The following is a 20,326-nucleotide window of genomic DNA, read 5'->3' as shown; positions in this document are numbered from 1 at the left end:
AGCAGTGAGTGACGAGGGACTGAGACTCACAGCTCAGACGATGCCGGAAGCCAGGGCTCGAACCAGGCCCGTTCACCTTCAAAACTCCCACTCTTCACCACAATCCAAGCGTCCAGGAACAGACGAACGGATAAACACGTCGTACGCACCTATGGCAAAATATTATTCAGCCACAAAAAAAGAAGGAAATCTTGTCACACACTACAACGTGGACAGATCATGAGGAATTATACCAAGTGAAATAAGCCAGTCACAAAAAGACGAATACAGTAGGATTCCACAGATATGAAGCACCTAGAATAGTCAGATTCATAATGGAATGGAGGTGGCCAGGGACGGGAAGGTGAGAGAAATGGGTTTTGTAGTTTAGTGGGTATTTCAGGATTTTTTTTTTTAAAAGGATTTTATTCTATTTATTTGAGAGAGAGAGAGCATGAGCAGGGTGAGGGGCAGAAGGAGAGGGAGAAGCAGACTCCCCACTAAGCAGGGAACCCAATGCAGGGCTGGATCCCAGGACCCTGGGATCATGATCTGAGCCGAAGGCAGAGGCTGAATGACTGAGCCAGCCGGGTGCCCTGGGTATTTCAGTTTTGTCAGCCGAAAAGTTCTGGAGATATGTTGTGCAATAATGTGAATAAAGTTAACACTACTGAACGATACACTTAAAAATTATTAAGCTGGGGGACACCTGGGTGGCTCAGTCAGTTAGGCATCTGCTTTCAGCTCAGGTCATGATCCCAGGGTCCTGGGATCGAGTCCCACATTGGGCTGCTTGCTCAGCAGGGAGTCTGCTTCTCCCTCTGCCTGGCATTCCCCTGCTTGTGGTTGCTCTCTCTCTCTCTCTCTCTGAAAAATAAATAAAATCAGTAGAAAAAATTATTAAGATGGTAAATTTTAAGTTATATGTTTTTTACCACAGCTTAAAAAAATTCCCACTCTCAGGGTAGAGAGGGAGATTATAAGGGCAGTTAGGGAAGGGAGTCCAGGCAGGCTTCACAGAAGAGGGGGCTTTGAGTTAGACAAGGTTTGGGCAAGCACAGATGGGACTGGGGGATTATAGGCTTGCAGCTTTGGCCCCTCCCTTCCTCCCTCCTTCCCTCCCTCCTAAGATTAGGCTGACACTATGCCCCATTCCACTCCAGCCCTTCAGCCCAAGGGAAGCAAGCATTGGAAGAAAGAAGGGATTTCTTAAACACCTACTATGTGTTCCCACCCCATTTACTTCATGGCCTCAGCCCAGCCTCTATTCTCCTGGGACTCAGGCTTCCCACCTGTACAACCAGAGCATGACCTAAGACTCCTTCCAATTTTCACACTGGGAGTAATCTCTAAGGGGTAAGGGAGCTGGGAGGCACTAGGGCCCTGCAGAGAAGGGGGGACCAGGACACTCACTGTGCAAAACACCAGGAATATGGAGCTATGGCCTCATGACCCTGCCCCAAGCAGCTTCTGTCCACTTCCTAAAGGGGAGCGTGAGATGCACGGGATTTGGTTTCATTCCAACTCAACAAACAGGTGCCTACATCTACTCTGTTGTCCTCCCCATCCAGTCCTGGAGTAACGTAAAGTAAAGCACAAGTCATTGCTCCGAGATGAAGTCCTCCCTGCCCAGGGCTCTTTCCAGGAACTGGGACTCTCACCTATCCCCCAACTCACAATCTTTGGCCCCCAGAAGGAACTAGGTAGGACACACCTTGGTTCTGGTCTCAGTTCTGCCAAGTACTAGCTGGGTCTTGGTGTCCTTGTGCACATGGTGGGCATGAGGACACCTCCCCGCAGTGCCCCGTGAGGGTTAGATGAGCCAAGGGCCCCAATGCGGAGCCCGGCCGGGTTGTGGCATACAGTAGGCACTCAATAAATGACCGCTGTCATCAGCTCTCCTTGAAGACAAAGCCATTTTCATCGATCCTTTTGTTCCTCTCGGAGGCCAGCTTGTTTGTTTGAACACATCTCAGAGAGATTTTCCCCCAGGAACCCTGGGTAATGCTCCCCAGCCAGCCCCAGGGACGAGAAGGGAGGAGCAGTGAGCCTTACTTATGGAAAAAAATCAAATCATCCTCACGTGGAAACATGAGAGAAGTCCTGAGGAAGCCTGTGGCAGCCCAAGCACCCTTCACCCACCCTCTCCCTCCTCCACCCGGGAGGACCCACAATGGCCCCAGATCCTGCTTAATAAAGCCCTGTGGGCCGGGCTAGGAGGACTGAGATGATCCGGCTGCTGCTTAATTCACACAAAGCCTTCTATTCTTAGCTGAGCAGGGGCCTAGTGCCTTGCCAGCTGCCAGCAGTGCGGCTAGCCCTGGGGTGCTGGCCTGGGGGTCAGCCGTGACCATGAGGTGGCCAGCAGTCCCTGACCTGGCTGGAGCCCGAGACCAAGGGAGGGCTGCAGAGCACAGCCATGACACCAAGAAGGAAGCAGAGGCTGGGTTCTCTGCCCCAAGCCGCTGACCAGCACCTGGGGCCACCTTCCTGCAGAAAGCCCCCAAGCACCCACTATGTGTCCGTTTTGCTTTTTTTCCCCAGTAGAGTTTTACCGATCATTTCTCACCTGAATCTCACCACTCAGAGAGTTAGTGCCCATTCCCCTCCTTCTATGGGGACGGGGAGACTAGGGACTCACCCTGGGCCACTGGCAATATGCTGAGTCATGCCTCACACCCTGGGCGGCCTGGCCGCAGAGGCTGGCCTGGTCCCAGAAGGAAGTTCCCCGACACCTGGCGACTTAGAAGCAACTCTGCTGGGGTCATAGGTTCGAGAACACGTCTAAGCTGAGCTGACCTTTCCAAGGATCTTTAACGGAATGTTCTCTCTCCAGCTTAAAGACCACATTGACTATCTAAAAATCCGATTTCTTTGCTCTGGGCCATAATTAGATCCTCCCTGTGAATTGGTGGTCTACTAGGTGCCCGGCACCTTACTGAATGTCCCACCTGCTGGGGGCTTTGATCTGACCTTACAGTAGCCTTGGGAGGCTGGCCTTGTCATCAGCATTTTCCAGCTGAGCCTGTGTCACATATCCAAGGTTGCAGAGGCACTGGATAGAGCTGGACAGGAACTGGGGTGTGTCAGGCCTTTTTAGGATGGGGGACAATTGATGCTTATGTTTCCTGGCTCTTCTTTCAATAAACTGCTTAAATTGACATTCCTGCTCCATTATATCCTTCTGCCTGCCTGTTCCTGCTCCCCTGCCCCCATGCCAACCTAAGCGGAGGGAGCGTCTGTGACACTCCTGGGTGCTGGCTGAGTCCAGCTGTCTCCGGAGACCCCAGCCCTACTTGAGCCCGGACACCATCTGGGAGCCTCTCAGGAACCAGGGCATTGAGAAGGCCCCTCAGAACGCTGAGGGAAGGGGTGCTGGGCACAGCCCACTCCTCTCTCCCTGTGCCTCCTCACGGGCAGAGTGGCTTTGACCGAGCACTCTGTGCGACAAGCTGAAGGCTGTCCCCCAGAGTGGGCACCTAGCCCCCAGAAATAAAGCAGCCTCCACACCAGAGATCAGAGCCACCCTGACTGACACCTCCTGGTACCCTCTGGGAAGTAGAAAGGAGGGAGGGGTGACTGTGTCGTTCTGCCCATGGACCCCAATCACTCCCCTCCCCCTCACCTACCCAGGGACACAGGCCAGAGTCTCCTGTAGGACCTGTGGGACCCAGCCTCCTGAATAGGACAGGTGAGCTGGGGAGAAGGACTTCCTTACATGTGCTCCCCACCCGTCCCCGGGGCCCAGGACCCAACACTCTGCAGACCTCTGGGAGGCAGCCAGACAGGGGGCTGTTTCTGGTCCAGGGCCCAGTACACAGGAAGGGCAGGGCTGTCTCTCCTGTTGGAATGCACGCCAGCACAGGAGTGCAAACACAGCCCAGGCCTGCGTGTGCTGCTTGTACATAATTCATGGGCTCCTATCGCTTTGGCCTGGATAAAATGTACTCAGCAGGAGAAACCGCATGGTAAGTAGTAAGCAGGTAGGGGTGGGGTGGGGGGCTTCCGGAAAGAAGTGAGTGGGCCAGAGGCCCCGGGGGATCATAGAAATAGGACAAATACATGTTATTGACAAAATGGTTTATACCTGTGTGGGGTAAGTGAGTTTACTATGCATTTTCATAAACTTTATCTCACGGAAACTTCACAAAAGGCCAGAATGGGAATTACGACTTTCCCATTTTACAGATGAGGAAACAGGCTCAGAGGTTAAGTAACTTAGCCATTTTTCCAAAGAGGGAAGGAGGAGAACTTCCTACCCTGCACCAAACTGCTTCATGAGCACAACCCTCAACCCCAGGCTGGTTCAACTCCCCCTCCCCCCAGAGCACTGTCTGGGGACTGAGAAGATCCAGTAGGGAGGGCACGAAGGCACTTCATCCTGAGCCCACTGCCCAACTGCTGAAGGGGGAGAGAGGAGCGAATTCCACCAGCAGAGCCAGCCTGACCCCCGCCCCAGCAAATGGGCTGCCCCACACCCAGGGAGCCTCTGGCCTGTGCCCAACTGGGGCAGCCCAGTGGACCTCAGGGAGTGGGGAGAAACACTCTGGCCTTGCCCTGCACACACTACAAGAATTCCTGAGAGTCCTTCAGAGCTGGAGGGGAAGTGCTAGGTGACTTTGCCTGACATGAGCATGAGCGACTCAAGGTCCAGAGAGGAGGTCTTGTTCAAGGTCCCACAGTGGAAGAGTCCAGTCAGTCTGCAAACGGGGAACTGCCAGGTGCAGGGGACACTGGGATAAACATGACATGGTCTGGCCCTTCCAGATGCTTCCCCTCAGCTGCTGTTCAGACCCTCCTGATCTGCCCCCAGGCAGCTTCTTCAGCCCCATCTCCAGCAAACCCCCTTTCCTCCCTCTTCCCCCATCACCCTGGCTCCTTCCAGCGTCCTGAAGAGTATGTATGTAACCCACTTGTTGCCACCTTTCTACCTTTGCTCAGGCTCTTGTCTTCCAAGAATGCTCTTCCCAGCTGGCCAGAGCCTGCCACCCTGACAACTGCCAGGATAACCTCTGTGCTTCTTTGTGGGGAGATCCCCCCACAGCACCCCTTTGCTCCCTCCCCAGCTCAATCCCAGGGGAAGTACTCCTCCCTCTTTCCTTCCCCATTTTGGGCTTCCCACACTCCTGCCCTCCCAGATGACCTCTGTGCCCTCTGCCCAGGGTAACTGCTCTTGGAAGCGGCTCCCTCGTGCCCTTCAGAACCCAGGACTAAAGGCCAGATGAAGAGAGCGTCAACCCACACCCACCACAAAGACCCCTGAAAAATGAGAAGAATTACTTATTCCTTTTAGGGCTTGAATTTGGCTTTCTTTAAAAACCCTTGGCGGGCACGGGGAAATGAAATGGAAGCTTCTTAGTCAGACTCATCTTGGCATTTCCAGATGCTGGCTCTGTGCCCAGCGCACGGTAGATGTCTGAGATATGTTTTGTGGAGGATGAAAGAATAAGAATGAGAGGGTCTCCACCTCGCACTTCCTCTCACCGAAACTCTGCCGTTATTACTGATTCCTTCCTGGGGCTAAACCATGCTCCCTGTGATCCTCTGTCAAAATGCAAACAGCCTCGGGCAAGGAAGCCGCTCTAGCTGGAGGCCTCGTGTACAAGATGGGAAAGCGAGGGTTTGTAGATCAGCCAGCGGTTCCCCAAGTGTCCCCTCTAGGCGATGAGTCCCAGAGTCTGCTCTGTGACAAAGGAGTTGCAGGCTGGGGAAGGCTGGCTGCCTACTGTACCGCCTGTTGGGGTCCCTAATTGACATCAACACATTGGAAAGCCCTGAGGAGTCCTATTTCAACCGACGTGATCCAGCATTTCCCGAATTTGTGTGCGCATGCGCCCTAGGACCCCGACCATCACGGGGAAGCAGGGCTCCTGAGAGCACAGTTGGGGAAGTGTGGCCTGTAGGGTGTGCGCTGATCTACTTACTGCAGGACAAGGTATGGGCACTAAAGGGTACTCTTCCTCGCACCCGCCTTTTTACAGAGGAATGGGTCTGACCTAAGCCGCCACCAACCATCTTTCAGGACAGAAGCAGAAAATGAAAGGGACATCATCCAGCTGACAAACGGAACACAGAGGAAAAGGAACAGGGGACGGGACAAGCTGGAGACCTGAGCTCCCCTTGCAATTCTGTGCTCACTGCTGGCCACTGGGCGGGAGACCTCATCTTGCTGAGCTCTGCTTTAATCATGCACAAAACGGGGGGAATGCTATTCTCAGAGCTGCTGCAAAGACTCAGTGTGCTGATGCACGCAGAGGCAGGGTATAAACCGGAGGTCCTGTACCGGCATGTGTGAGGTACATCGCTCTCACCCTGCATACACTGCCTGGAGGCTGTGGTCACGTCTGGATTGATCACAAGCCACTGCAGAAGTCCTTGATCAGGGAGGGAGGGCGGGGGGGCGGGTGGATGGATAGATGGATGGATGATTCCCTAGCAAGACCCAGAATGGGTCTATTTGAATAGGTATGAACACACAAATGAATGAACAAATCCAATAAATTCAATTGTTGCACCTCTTAGTCCCTGACTGGTAGAAATAGTAAATCATAAAGGAAACACACACGCACAGGCACACACAAGAGGGAAGAAAGGTACCGGATGGCTGGAGGCTGGTCTGTGGGCAGCAGAATGAAGGTCAGGGTGAGAAGAACCAGAAGCCTGCCAAGGCTGACACTCTCATGGAGCAGATGCAGTAGCCCCAGCAGCTGGGTCCAGGGGTCAGCGGGGCTTGGTGCTCCCAGCAATGCAGTCTGTGCCCCAGGCCCGTCCCTGAGAGGTTAACCGTGTCGGCCTTGTGCAGGGAAAGGAAGTGATCTATCCTTTTCACAAAGGTTTCCAACCCAAACTATTAAAAGGTTGTTTTTAAAGGGGATAAGGGAGCAGAAGGAAACTTTAGGGACACAAGCTTAGCTGCCTGGAAAAATACTTCTTATGTTTTCCTACCAAGTTACCAACATATTCGTGCACGGGACAAACATCTTAAAAGTGCCTACTGCGTGCCAGGCAAGCACTGTTAGGTATGTGGGTGGGGGAGGGCAGACTCAGGGCCTCATCAGATAGCATCACGCTGAAGACTGGATAAATGAGGTGTGAGGTCACTTGAAGACAGAAAGGGAAGAGCTGAAGGAAAAAGCCACAGACGGGAAGTCTGGAGGACCAAGCTAAATGACCTCGTGACCTCAGGCAAGTCACCTTCCTTCCCTGAGCCTCCATCTTCTCCTCTATAAAGTGGGGAGATACTAAATACCATGAAAACTGTGATGTTGCCCCAGGCGCTGGGCCAGTGGTTATAGACGTTATCCGGCCCTGGGCGTACAGCCAGCCTTGGATAGCTGTTGCTATTTGTTGCTAGGAATGATTGTCCCTTTCACAGATAAACAAACTGAGACTCAGCTGCTCACTCACTTGCTTGAGGGCAGAGAGTTGGTGGGAGCTGGAATTTAAGCCCCTGTTTGTCAGATTCCAGAGCTCACCTTCTCCCCTTCCCACCTTCCCGGAGGAGTCCCAAGCTGCCTCTCACTGATTGCTGAGGATTCAGTAACACCATGGATATCAAAGTGCTTTAAAAAACGTAAACTATTAGGTATCCCAAGCCAACAAGAAACAAATCTTGATTCCTCCGTGAAACCAAACACTAAAGTTCACAGGGGTGTTCAGAACAGGCCGCAGCTCAGGACTCCTGGGCTCTTGACCCCTCTGCCTCCTCCATTCCTTGGCCAACTTCTTCCCAGAGCCCCCATCCCAGACCAGAAACAGCCTTGCTCATGACCACCCACCTGGCTCCCCCGTGCTCTACCCGACCAAGCACCTAGAGGACACAGAGTGGCCCAGGTGCCATGGGGGACGCCAGGGCAGAATCAGGAGTTCTGGGCACCCTCACCACTCCCCACAGAGAGGCTGTGGGGCCCAGGCCAGTCTTCTCATCTCTCTGAGCCTTGGGCTCCCCCACAACATGAGGGGTTAAAGCAGACTTCACAAGGGAAAGATACTCTCCAAGGAGGGACTCAAGAAATGTGACTGACCTTGAGCTGAGTGAGTTTAGCTGGGTGGGTAGGAGGAGATCCAGGCTCTCAAAATCCCTGGTTTGAAGAGGAGGGTGCTATCCCACCCACCAGGAATCCCCCATCTAACCTCGAACTCCCTAGCTGCCCTTGGGAGCCCTGGTCTGAGAGTGGACTCAGCCTTTACCAGCACCAACAGGACCCTAACCTGCTGGTTTCCCCAAGTGGCTGGGGCCCAGGTCGGGGGAGAGGTAAGAAAACAGTCTTTAGGCAGAACTGCATATATCTTCACGGGTGAGAGTTGAACCCCGGGCACAGACATCCTCACCAGGGCCCAGAGAGGTCGCTAACTGGCTCCAGGCCATACAGCAAGACAGGTCAAGTGGGCACCAGGATCCAGGTCTCTAGGCCCAGCTCAGTCCACCTCTGTGGAGCCCTCAGCAAGAGGGAGGAGGTTCCAGTTACAGCACAATGGCTCTGAGTCAAACACAAGAAAGAACTTCCTGAGGTGGCATTAAAAACAGACCGGGGGAGGGGGAGAAGCATGAGGAGGACTGCGGAGTCCCATCTAACACAAGAGGCCTGAGCTCACCCACTAGGGTCACTTCAGCAGTGAAACAGGCCTTCAAGGTAAGAGCTGCTGCCCTCGTTTCATCGGTGAGTAATCGAGGCTCCAGGAGGTGGAGTGACCAGCCCGGTGTCTTCCAAGTCCTGATCAAAAGAGGCAGAGCTGGGCCTTGCAGCCAGGACAGACTCGGAAGCTGCATACCTCCCTTCCCAGGAAGGCCTCTGAGGATCAAGGCCCTACCACACCCGCTCTGGGCATCTCAGCACCCCTCCTCAGACGCCCAAGGGCAAGTTGTGGCAGAGGCACCCGTTCCATCAGGGAGGAGGGAGGGTTCAGGGGAGGCTGGATGCAAAGAAGGGCTCTGCGTCTCAGGCCTGTGCAGCCACTCCCAAGATGCCACGCACCAGGAGCCTCACAGGTGTCTTCATTCTTCCATGTCATGTACCCCAACACATCTTCCTTCTGACCATGCCTCCAGCTCCCTGCTTGACAGGAAGCCCACATTCCCCCCAAATGGAGGGTCAGAGAGGCCAAGCCACCCGTCAACGATCAAAGAACCAATACGAAACTAAGCCAGGATTCAAACCCAGGTCGGCCTAAATCCAGAAGCCTGATTTCCCACCACACCACTCTCTCTTTGGGTCCCTGCTATGAGCTCTGGTAGCTGCACGCCCCACTCACTGCTCCCCTAGGGCCATGCATCCTCTCACCTCTAATATGGCCCAACAGATGGCCTAGCCTACCTTTAGGACTCATTTCATACACCCACTTTGCCATGAAGCCCCGCCTAATTTCTCTCATTCTCTTCTAGCTTCTGTTTTCTCCTCTGCCTCCTGCTCATGGCTGTCCAGCCCACCCGTGACGAACAGAACTGGCCTGTGTCCTGACCACTTGCCTTCACCCCATTCCCTGCCCCCCACCAAGAGTTCCTCCATGGGAGGGACAACCTGATTCCTCTTCTGGCACAGATGGACTCGGGGCACAACTTGGCAACACCCAGTCCAACTGCTTTCTGTCACAGATGGGGAAACTGAGGCTTGACAGAATGAGAAGCCATTTCTCACAGGACATGGTTTGCAGCTGAGGACTGGGGGGAGGGGTAGATAGCTGATACATGAGTGTCCACAGTATTGCCAGGCTGCATGACTCTATGAGAGCCTTGTCACTAGAGCAAAGTCTAGACTGAGAGTGGTGACAGTCCCCGTCCTCTCACTGATGGTCCAGCCACAGTGTGAGCTCTGGGCTCCCGCTGTATTATTTGTGATCACGGTAAAGACTGTCATTTCCTGGGCACTCCCTGCTCACCGGGCACCGTCCCAAGTACTCACACTTCCTCACTCGTCTGTTCTTCACAGCGACCCTGCGTACCCTCTGTTACCCCCATTTCACAGCTGAGAAAACCAAGGCATAAGAGATTAAGGGGCACAATGTGTCATTCTCTAGGCTTTTATGGTAGAGTCAGGATTTCAGGAAAGTCTGGTTTCGGAGCCTGTGTTCTAACCACGACTCCACACTGCCTGACAAGGAGGGACAGAGCCACAGGCTGTTCAGGTGATCAGGCCAGACAAAACTCAGAGCCAGGTCCTCCCGGGACCAGTGGGGGTGGAGCCCAAGAGAGCAGCAGGCACGGTAGGCAGAGGCCCAGGCGCCAATCTCAAAGGTGGGCTAAGGCACCACTGGTAAGGCAGGGATGGAAAGATGGGCTCCCCCCAGAGCTCCCTCTCTGGGAGGATTGCGGCAGGTGGAACGCTTTAGTTCATCTTTGGTGGGGGGCTGAGATCCCCGTCAGAAGGGGGATGCTCAAGTAACAACACATGATCCTTAAACTGCTTCCTGAGGAGGGTGGGCCCACGGGGCTCCATGGCTTTTGAGTGAGCAAGTGAGGAGTATCTTCTGTTTGCCACTCCAGGCCCCCTCCCCACAATGCCCAGGGCGGGGAGCCTGATCCCCACGGTTGGGCTGCACTGGGTTCCGTGCCATCAGCTTCTGGGTAGGTTCACCCACGGGGGAGCCCCAATGGGAGATTGGAGGAAGGAAGAGAGATAGTTGAGGCTTTCCACCCCACCACATGGGTCTCCGGGGTTGATTCCCTCGACTTCGGGCCACAGCCCCAGTCCCTATCACTGGCCACTTCCTCCCTTGGCCATGTTGGCCCACTTCAGCCCTGGGCAGTGACTGTTCCCGGGGGACTGTGAGCTCTGAGTGCTGCCCACCACTTTACGGGTCTGCCATGCCCCTAATTCTCGCCTGAGTGGCTCACCCTGGGCTGAGACACCCCCTCTGGCAGGGCCAGAGCAGAGGAGACCAAACACCACCCCTGACAACCCTCTTTCTGCAGCCTTCTCCCTGAACAGCCCTTGAAAGTTGCTTGTAAATACACAAGGGGTGAACGAGGGGAGCAGGGCAGCTACGGGGGACTATTACTGAGAATGCAGGCCTCTGCTGTCCCAGCACAGGGAGCAAGCAGGAGGCAGGGGTGGGGCCAGGCCCAGGGAGGGAGGCCTAGGAGGAAGCATTGGGCTCCGAAGGAGAATAATTGAGGACAGTTTCTGAGTGCTCACTCTGCAGGAGGCACCAAGCAATTCATTCACGTCTCACTACAGCCCAAGAAGGACATCCTATTTAGGCATTTTCCAGAGAAGAAAACCGGGGTTCAAAAAGCTGAAATGACGCACCCAGGGTCACACCACTGGTGACCGACTAAGACAGAGCGCAAATGCAAGTTCTTCAGCCTACAAAACCCATGCTGGCGACTCCCTTGAAATAATTTCATTGAACTGGCTTCCAACAGAGACAGCTGACTTAAATGGGGTCAATTATTGGTGAGGGCCAGATAGAGGCCTCCAATGTCTCCCCGTGACCCTCCTCTAAATGAAAACAACAACAACAACAACAACCTTCTGACACTCTTCTGTTCTCTCATGTGGGACAGGGCCCCAAGCGGGTGGCACAGTTGGGTGTCCAGCTTGGAAAAACAAGCAGACTCAGACAAGGCTTCATTGCTACAGAGGGTCTGACGCTTTGGCCACTAAAACAAACCCCAGCAAAACAAAATGCTTGCCGCCTCGTCTTATCTCTTAGAGAAGGGGGAGTAGGCAAGGGCTCCAAGACAGGGTGTGAGTCCCTCCTCACACCTCTAAGAGACCCAGCCTCGGGTGGCTGGGGCAGGAGGAAGAGCACTATTTGGGGCAGGGGGGACACAGAGGCTCAGAGAAGATGCCAAGCAGGGAGCAGAGGAGGGTTGGAACCCAGACTTATCAGACTGCAAAGTCTTCCCACTCCTCCATCTCTCCAGGCAGGGAGCTCCTGGGGAGGGCTGGGTCCCAAAGGAGGACACAGAGTGGAAGCCATGAGTTCCATCTCACGGGGGTGTGTGGGTATCCCTCTGAGGACCCTGAAGAAGAACGCAGGCTCCAGAGGGTGGTGGCTGGTTGTCAAGCCTGGGGAGCGGACATCACCTGGGAAGCTTTAAAAACTCCTCATGCCTCGGTCTTTGGCCCAGGCAGGACTTTTAAAAGTTTCCTAAAGGATTCTGGTGTGCAGCAAAATTTGAGAGTCATGGGCCCAGATGCCCACTGGAGCCTCTCCCACCCGACAAGCTCCCCGCCTGCCTCCTGAAGAGAAAGGCTTTATTACTCAGAGCCCATTTCACAGCAAGGGTGAGGTCTTGTCCTCAAGACCCCACAGCCAACCAGGAGCTCAGACAGCCCCAGGGACCCCTGACTTCAGGACATCTCAGGGGCGAACTCCTTTACAATACTTGGGGAGCCCGGCTCCTGTTAGTGTCTCTGAGCCTCTTGCGTGGGAGGGTGAGACAAATTCTTTACGGCATTTTTTTCCTTTAGAAGCGTCCACTTATTTAAAAACTAAACAGCCACCGGAGTGATAATGCTACAAGACCACCTCTAGGGGTGGGATTGATGTGGCGGCAAGAAGAGGAAACAATTCTGAGCAAAACCTGTTTATTCTTTTCCATGGGAGATTTGTCCCAGGCCTGGGAAGAGCTGAGACTCTCAGGTAGCCCACACATCCTCCGCACCTGCCTTCCTCGTGCCCTCAAAGCAGAATGTCACAGGTGGTGAGACAGCGTCTGGTCCTGCGAAGAGGGAAGCCTGTGGGGTTTTCTGCCCAAGTTTGGCCCCCCACCAGCTCCCCCTGGGACAGGAGTCTCTCCTCTCCGAAGGAAGTGCATGGTGCCGTGGTCCTTGTGTGTTTTAAAGGATATGCTCACACTCAGCTCTAGGGACACCACCTCCAGGAAGCCTTTTCTGATACCCTCCCCACCCAACACTGGACAAACCCAGCCCCTGGCCTTCCTTGCCGCATTCTATCCCATGCTATGTTGTCACTGCTCCTGTGTCCTCCCCTCCCTCCCAGGCCATTCATTCATTCATTCCACAGAGTCCTTTGCCTGGGATTCCTTCCACAGGCCATTCCTGATCTCTGTCGAACTCCCTGCTGTGTGCTGGGGATAGAGCTAACAATAGCAATCTCGAGTGCTTGTTGCGTGCTTGGTAATTTTCTGAGTGCATTATACATATAATTTCTTTACTCCTCATCCCAGCCTTATGCACCAGGTGCTATAATTGTCCCCATTTTACAGACAGGGACACTGTGACCCAGAGAGGGTAAATCACTTCCCCAAGTCACATGGTTAATGAGTACGTGCATTCAGGCTGTGGTTTGAGCATGACTGTGACCATCCACAAACACAGATGGGGCGGGCCCTGCCCCAGGAGCTCACCCTTCACTCTATCTGTGTGCCCACTTGTTTAGTATCTGTGTTCCCACCCCCCACCACACACACAACACCGCCCGCAGATGAAAATCCCCAACAATCGAACCACATTTTGGATGTGCATGTGTGAGGCAGAGACAGAGAGCCGGGAAACAGACCAAATGAACACTGCTTCCGTTTAAGGAAGGACTCGCTCTCTGCCCAGCCTCTGCTACCTGTAAGGCCCAGTTGGCTCCTGCCAACTGGGCCCCTGCTGCTGCTAAGGCCTGAGAAGAACCAGGTCGCTGGCCACCCCGGTGCTGCCACCTGTCCTGAACTTAGCTCCGGGCCCTCTGTGTGTGACAGCTGCCTGCCCCCAGGGGAAGGTACAGGAACCCCAGCTCTCTGACGGAGTCCTCCCCCCGGGCAGCAGAGTGTCCTCCTCTGGAAGTCCTTCACCCTCCCTCCTGGTATCACTGGCCGGACTCTTCAATCAGCTTCTTTCTGACTCACTCCCTCACAGGGCTACCCAGGGGACAGGGGAGGGGACTCAGGTTGACCAAGCACCGGCCCACGTGCCAGACCTGGCCAGGTCCCTCCCTTCTGTCATCTCATTTAGTGCCCCCTCCCCCCCACTGTTATCATTAGCCCCATTTTACAGGCAAGGGACCAGAGGTATAGGGGTTGAGCAGGCTGCCCAAGGGGCTGCCTCCCCTGACTAGGGGGTCACTACTTTGTGCTAGGAGCTCAGTCAGCAGGGGAGAATTGGAGAGGTGGAGAATCTAGTTCTGACAAGCCAGCAAGGGAAGCAGACGTGCATTGCCCCCCTCCGCAGACCACAGTTCATGAGTGAGGGCCGTGGGTCTGCAGAAAAGGCAGCTCAGATTCCCCCTGCTTCAGGGAAGTCATGGAAGCTTCTAGGAGGAGGCATCTTTAGGCGTGGCTGGAATCCTCACTGCTCTACTCCCATGACCACCACAACAGGAAGAAGGGCAAGCCTTGGCCTCCAAAGGTCTGGTGCCCAGTGAGTACTTGTTACCACCTTGGAGGCCGCGAAGGAAAAAGAAGGAGCTGTCCGGCCGATGCCCTGCCTCTGACCCTGCTGTGGCCCCGCCAGCCTGGCATGGCCCCGTCGGCTCCCAATCACAGGGTCTTCTCCATCCAGCTAATGACTGTGCTGCCGGTAGCCCAGGCCTCCACCCTCCTTCAGGGGAGGCAGCAGCTAACTACAGAGCCTGCTGGCCCAGACAGTGGCCAGGCCAAAAATCACAGCTGCCTGTCACACCACATCCTCTGGCCCTGATTGCTGTCGTCTCCTCCTCTACTTTCCAGAGTCACAGAGGATACTGCAGAAGGCTGCAGCGCTGGGGGCTCAGAATGCCCCACCCCACAGACATGGGCAAACAGGACCCCAGAGGAGGCCCGACTCATACCCAGTCACACACCCGGGGCCTGGACACCTGGCCCTTCCTTATCCTTGAGAATAAGGCTCATTTTCAGGCATTTTACATGTGAGGTTATGCTCTCGAGGTACTTGGGGAAAGTTGAGGGGACAGGACGTTTGTTCAGTGCCAGATAGGAGGCTGATTGTTCACTCCTTGCTGTCTAGCTGTGTGACCTTGAACAAGACAGGGTACCTCTTGGAACCCAGTTTCTGGGTGATAACAGTAGCTACCTCCCAGAGCTGTGAATGAGAGTGTCTATAGAGTGCTTAGCACAGAGGTGCCTCCGTGGCTCAGTGGGTTAAAGCCTCTGCCTTCGGCACAGGTCATGATTCCAGGGTCCTGGGATTGAGCCCCACATTGGGCTCTCTGCTCAGCAGGAAGCCTGCTTCTCCCTCCACCTGCCGATCCCCCTGCTTGTGCGCTTGTGCTCACTCTCTTGCTCTCTGACAAATAAATAAATAAAATTTTTACAAAGTGCTTAGCACAGTGGCTCATGGAGAGTACTCAAGGGCATTAGCTACTGTCAATAGCATCAGTATGGTGCTAGGAGTACGGAGAGACATCCTACACGCTGCAAAATGTGATGCAGGGGCAGCTATTATTTAGGACTATTCCCGGGAAGTGTTAAAAATTCAGAGGAGATGCGACCAGAGGCTTGGGTAATCCAGGAATGTTTCTGGGGGAAATCATGACTGGAGCTGGGCCTAGAGAGACAGGCTGGTGAGCAAAGCAGCAGCAAAGGGGCTGTGATAAGCCTCCGTGGGACAGGTCCAGGAGCCCATGATGAGCACTAAGCCAGAGGTCCCTGTAGCAGCTGTGCCAGCCAAGGGCTTAAACGCACAACAAAGGGGTCTTCATCTTACAGACAAGATGAAGACGGGGGCTGCATAGTGCTTTCTGAAAGGTGAATTCTGTCTGACACTCAAGGCCCTGGCCACCTGCTCGTCTCCACACCCGTCGCTGAGCCCACGAACACCTGGATGACGACCCCAGAATTCTCCCTGCCTCTCTGCTCACTACACCATCTCGTCTGCCCTTCTACAAGCCCACCCCATGTTTCAAGTTCACAGTGAAGCACCCTTTCACCAAGTACCCATCACGCCATGTGCTTTGTGGATATGACCCATAACTACGCTTATTTCACAGAGGAGAAAACGGAGGTATGGCAGAGTCGGTGTCCTGTTCACCATCTCACACAGAGAGGTTTCAACCTTGAACTAATGTCGGGACCCCTACTCGCCATAGCAAGTTGCCTCTTGTCCTAGCCCAGACACCTTCCTCCTTGATGAAGCCTTCTGGGTTACTCCAGTCCTCAAGGGCCTCTCCCTGCCAGCCACCACCACCCACTTGGCATCAGAGGCCCACAGCTTGATCCTAGCTCTTCTAGCTTAGTTTCTGTTTCTTCCTATGGGTCCACCTTGCCCCCACCTCCAATAAGAGAAGATAGGTCACATATTTTGGGTCCTGTCCCCCTTCCCCCCATACCCAAGACTTCTTCCACCACTGATAGGAACCACCACCTGCTCTGGAGGGGTTCAGAAGCTCCGCTGAGCACAATTTCCCAGAGCCTGCCTCCCAGCTCCTGAGGGGAGCTGTAAATTATTCACCACACCTTTGTGCCCCGGAGGCCAGACAATGGGCCACAGACAGAATGAGTACCAGCAGCCCCCAACCCCAGGAGCCAACAGCCCTGGGGTGAGGGGCTCAGAATCTAGAGGCCCCTTGCCGGGGGCCCAAGCAGATTGTAGAGGGCTCCAGAACAGGGGAGCATGACCCATACAGGAGTCCCAGCTGAGCAAACCCAAGTCTGTGAGCCTGCAACAGAACCTTCTAATCTAAGGCAGGCCTGAGGATTTCCTGGTCAAAATTCAAGCTTCCTTCCTTTAGGAAGGAAATAGGTATTCGGCCAAGCGCTATACATTTATATCTCATTTCATCCTCAGGACAGCCTTGGAAAGGAGAAATTCTAATTTACAGAGAAGACGGGGGCTCTGAGGAGTGAAGAGCTCTGCCCAGCGCCACATGGCGAGTGGGAAGAAGCGCGGACTCACACCCACCCGGCCTGTCTGTCGGCGCTGTTTAGTCCACCCAATTGGGAGCTAGTCGCCCCACTGCCTTTTCCATCTGGGTAGCTTCCAGAGCACCTGGCATGAGTCAACTCTCAGTTCCTGAAGCAAACTCAAAGGTCCCGGGCAAGAGGCTTCATCGCTCTGAGCCTCAGTTTCCCACACGTGGTAGCCATTAGTAACAAGCCCAGTCTTGGCAGACATGAAAATCTCCTGAGCACTTGACAGTTTGCCAGATGTGATGGCCCCATTATCTGAGCACATAACAAACAGCCTGCCTTGACCCCATTTTACAGGTGAGGCTTGGAGCCATGGATGCATCGGAGAGGTCCCAGGTGCCTCCCCAACCCCCCATTCTGCCTCACTCCAGCTTCCAGGTTCTTCCCACCATGCCATGAAATGAGATCACAGGTGTGAAATTATCTCACCAAAGAGGAGCTTTGTTTAGATGCAGGGATTATTATGAGAATTTGAATCCTCACCGATGGGAGTGGGGGTAATCCTAAACCCTTCAGTTACCTTCTCTTCTGGTGCTCCCAACCCCTCCAGCCCCTCGACCGAGACTCCAGCTTTCAGCCGATTTCCCCACCTTCCTCCACGTCCCAGGGGCTTTCCAGGGTGGTCCCCCTAGACTCCGGGAAGCTGGGCACAGCAGGGGTTAACTAGTCCCAGCCAAGGCCACAGGGCTTAGACCAAGGCCACATTCCCTCCCCCTCCCAATTCAGAACAAGAACCCACAGAGTTCATGCCAAGCTATCTTTCACAACACCCCTCTTTCGGCACAGCCCCAAGGGGCAACAGAAGGAGCCCTTGCCTGGGAATCCAGACTCATGGGACTGAGCCCCCAGACTGGCAGTCCCAGCCCTGAGACCTTGAGCAAGCCCCTCCCCTCCAGGGCCAGAGATGTCTGGCAGGTTCCCCTGCCCAGGAGTAGTTGAGGTTGGACCTCCAGTCTGGCCAAAGGCAATGAGGCTGCTGGCTTGTCTTGGACCCCAGCAACAACCACACAAGACTCTCAAAGCAGCCTCAGAAGTGGTCACCCTGACCTCACATGAGGGCTGGGAAAACCCCAGCCACCCACCCAGAAGATGCTAGCTGGGAGTAGATACCTTGAAGGATGTCTGGGAAGTCTTCCTAAAGTGTACTTCTGCCTCAACCACTAACTTACTCTAGGCCCCAGGGCAGTTGGGACCCTCCACCCCACCAGCCTCCCATGTCCTGTGGACAATGTGAAGGATGGGAGTTGGAGAGTGCTGGGAGACCTCACCTCCCCAGCTCTGATGGGCTCTGACTTGGGGACCTTTAGAGTGAGTTTCCCCAACATGTAAGCAGCATCTCAGGATGCCACCATGTCTTAAGGACCCTAGAGTCTGGCACACAGGGGCGAGGGGCCATGGCTCCCTGGTCTGGGGCCCCCAAGGAGGGAAGCTGTGGAACTGGGAAGCTTCCTACCTCTGCCCAGACTCAACTCTGGGTCACCTTTCCCCAGACGTGACGTGGCCAGGGAGTGGGAGGGAAGGAGGTCAGAGGAAGCCACCTCCTGGGCCTCAGGTTTAGCTCTGGATGCCCCAGTGGCCCCACCTTGACCCCTCCCCATCGCCTCCTGCTTGGCAGCTATCCACTTCCTTTCTCTCTCCCTTCCCTGCTTCTTTCCCTCTCCACCCTAACCCTCCTACCCACTCTCATCCCCAGAGTGAAAGAGCAGGGTCACTCAACCCCGCTGAGCCTCAGCTTCCCCATCTGTAAGAGCCCGCATCAATACACAACACCTTTTTATCTTCGCGGAGTAGAAGTGAGCCGCACAAGGAGGGACCGTTTGCGCAAGGGTGGGGCGCGGACCCGCACACAATGGGCGCTCAATAAGTGCCTGTTTTCTCCCTTTCTCCGCCCTCTCCCGCGCCCTCTCCTACCCAGCTGCAGCCCCAGCTAGTGACCGGTACACGCCCGCTGCTGGCCCCGGCGCTGGCCCGCTGGGGTCGAAGGCCGCCCTTACGCGGCATCCGGGGCTCTCTCACCTGCAGCTCTCGGCTATCGCCGGCGCCGCGCCAAGGGGGGAGCCCGGTGCTCCCTTCTTCGGGGCAAGCGCTGAGCCCCTCGTCCGAGGCGGCAGAAAAGGTGGCAAGCTTCGGCTCGCAGCACCAGCTCGGTCCTGCTCAGTCCGACTGCCCAGCCCGCCTGGGACTCCTCACAGGGCTCTGGAGCCGGGCCGGGGCTTCCTGGGCGTTCGCACAGTCCCAAGTCCGAAGCACCGGGGCGAAGGCAGCTGAAGGTTCAGGTCTCGGGAGCCCGACGCTGGGGACTTCTGGGCCCCTTTGCACTCAGCCGGGGGTGCTGCTGGGCACCTGCCTCAACCCCGGTGTCGGGCGGAGGGCTCCGATACACACTATAGAAAGGCTGGGAGCGAGCCCGCAACCGTGGACCCGTATGGTGGGCCGGGAGCGTCCCGCCCAGGTGCACTTGAATCGGGTTGGGGGCTCAGGGCTTCCCGGCCACAACGCCCGAGATCGCGGGACTGGGAGCGTCCCGGCGCAGAACCTCTGGCTGGGGCAGGCGGGGCAGGGCAAGGCGCAGGCGAGGACGCTCGCAGCCGCCGCGGCCGGAGCCCCGCGGGGAAGTCTTCCCAGGTCCGGACTCCGCTCGCTCTGCAAAATGGGGCGGACTTCGGCGCGGCGGCTGACTCCGAAGCTCCTGGCTCCGGCTCCACTTCCTCCTCTTCCCCCCCGGCTCGTTCGCCGCTCGCTCAGCCCTGTGCGGCAGCCGCTGCCACCCCCGCTGCTGTCATCCCCGCGGCCCACCCCCACAGGAGCTGCAGCCGGAGCCGGAGCCCAGCCCAGCCGTGGCAGCGCCGCCCAGCGCCTGAGCGCCAGCCGGCGCGGCCCCATCCGAAAGGGGTGGGGTCAGCGGTGGCCCCGCCCCCGCCCGGGCCACGGGCAGGAGGCGGGCACGCCCCAGAACCCCTCCTCCGGCCCCCGCGCAGTCCGGCCGCAGAGCCAATGGGAGAGTGGGAAAAGAGCGGCGCTCTGCGGAATGTGTACTCTACCCCGGAGAGGGCGGGGCAGACAGGGACTAGGTGGCGGCTGGGGAGAGGACAATGGAGGGGTGGGGGGTTTTTTAAAGAGTGGAACAGGGTACAGGGTCACCTGGGGACCCGGATGGTGGCAGAGGCGATGACCGCTGGTTTGTGTGGGATGGGGGAGTGGGGACTGCCGTTTATTGAGGAGTAGGGAGTCAGGAGGTAAGAACAGGGGTTGGGGTCGGAAAAGAAGCTGGATGGAGGTCAGGTGGGTTATTGGCGGGTAGTGGAGTCTCCCAGAGATAGGGGAGCTCTCCGGGGTGGTTGGGACAGCGCCCTCACAGTACTCTTACCCTCTCCTCAGCTTCTAGGGCTCAGGGCGCAGAGGTGAACCTTGGAAGCTGTGAAATACTCAGATTTCAGGAAGCGGTGAAAAACAAGTTTTTAAAAATAAAGAGCGGATCTTTTCTTTCTTTCTTAAGAGCGGCTCTTTCGTCAACATTACCCCCTTCCCAGCGCTCATCCGCGGGAAGGA

General features: G+C 55.7%; 1 protein-coding gene across 9 annotated transcripts in view; it reads right to left on the bottom strand.

The window, feature by feature from the left end:
* The window catches only part of GDPD5 (glycerophosphodiester phosphodiesterase domain containing 5), an 82,545-nt gene extending 62,904 nt beyond the window's left edge, over nt 1-19,641 (bottom strand). For 3 of the 9 annotated variants that reach the window (XM_047692868.1, XM_047692864.1, XM_047692869.1), the window contains exon 1: nt 18,772-19,640. The gene's annotated coding sequence lies outside the window, so the exon portion shown is untranslated. Of the gene's footprint in view, nt 1-30; nt 150-18,771 lie in introns of all 9 variants that reach the window. The other 6 variants (XM_047692866.1, XM_047692863.1, XM_047692867.1 and 3 more) reach the window with 4 other exon arrangements.
* Between the last annotated feature and the right edge of the window lie 685 nt (nt 19,642-20,326).

The sequence above is a fragment of the Lutra lutra genome, chromosome 10, assembly GCF_902655055.1.
Source record: "Lutra lutra chromosome 10, mLutLut1.2, whole genome shotgun sequence".
Taxonomy (NCBI): domain Eukaryota; kingdom Metazoa; phylum Chordata; class Mammalia; order Carnivora; family Mustelidae; genus Lutra; species Lutra lutra.
The sequence above is the reverse complement of the archived record's forward strand: the minus strand, read 5'-3'. Positions and strand labels throughout refer to the sequence as shown.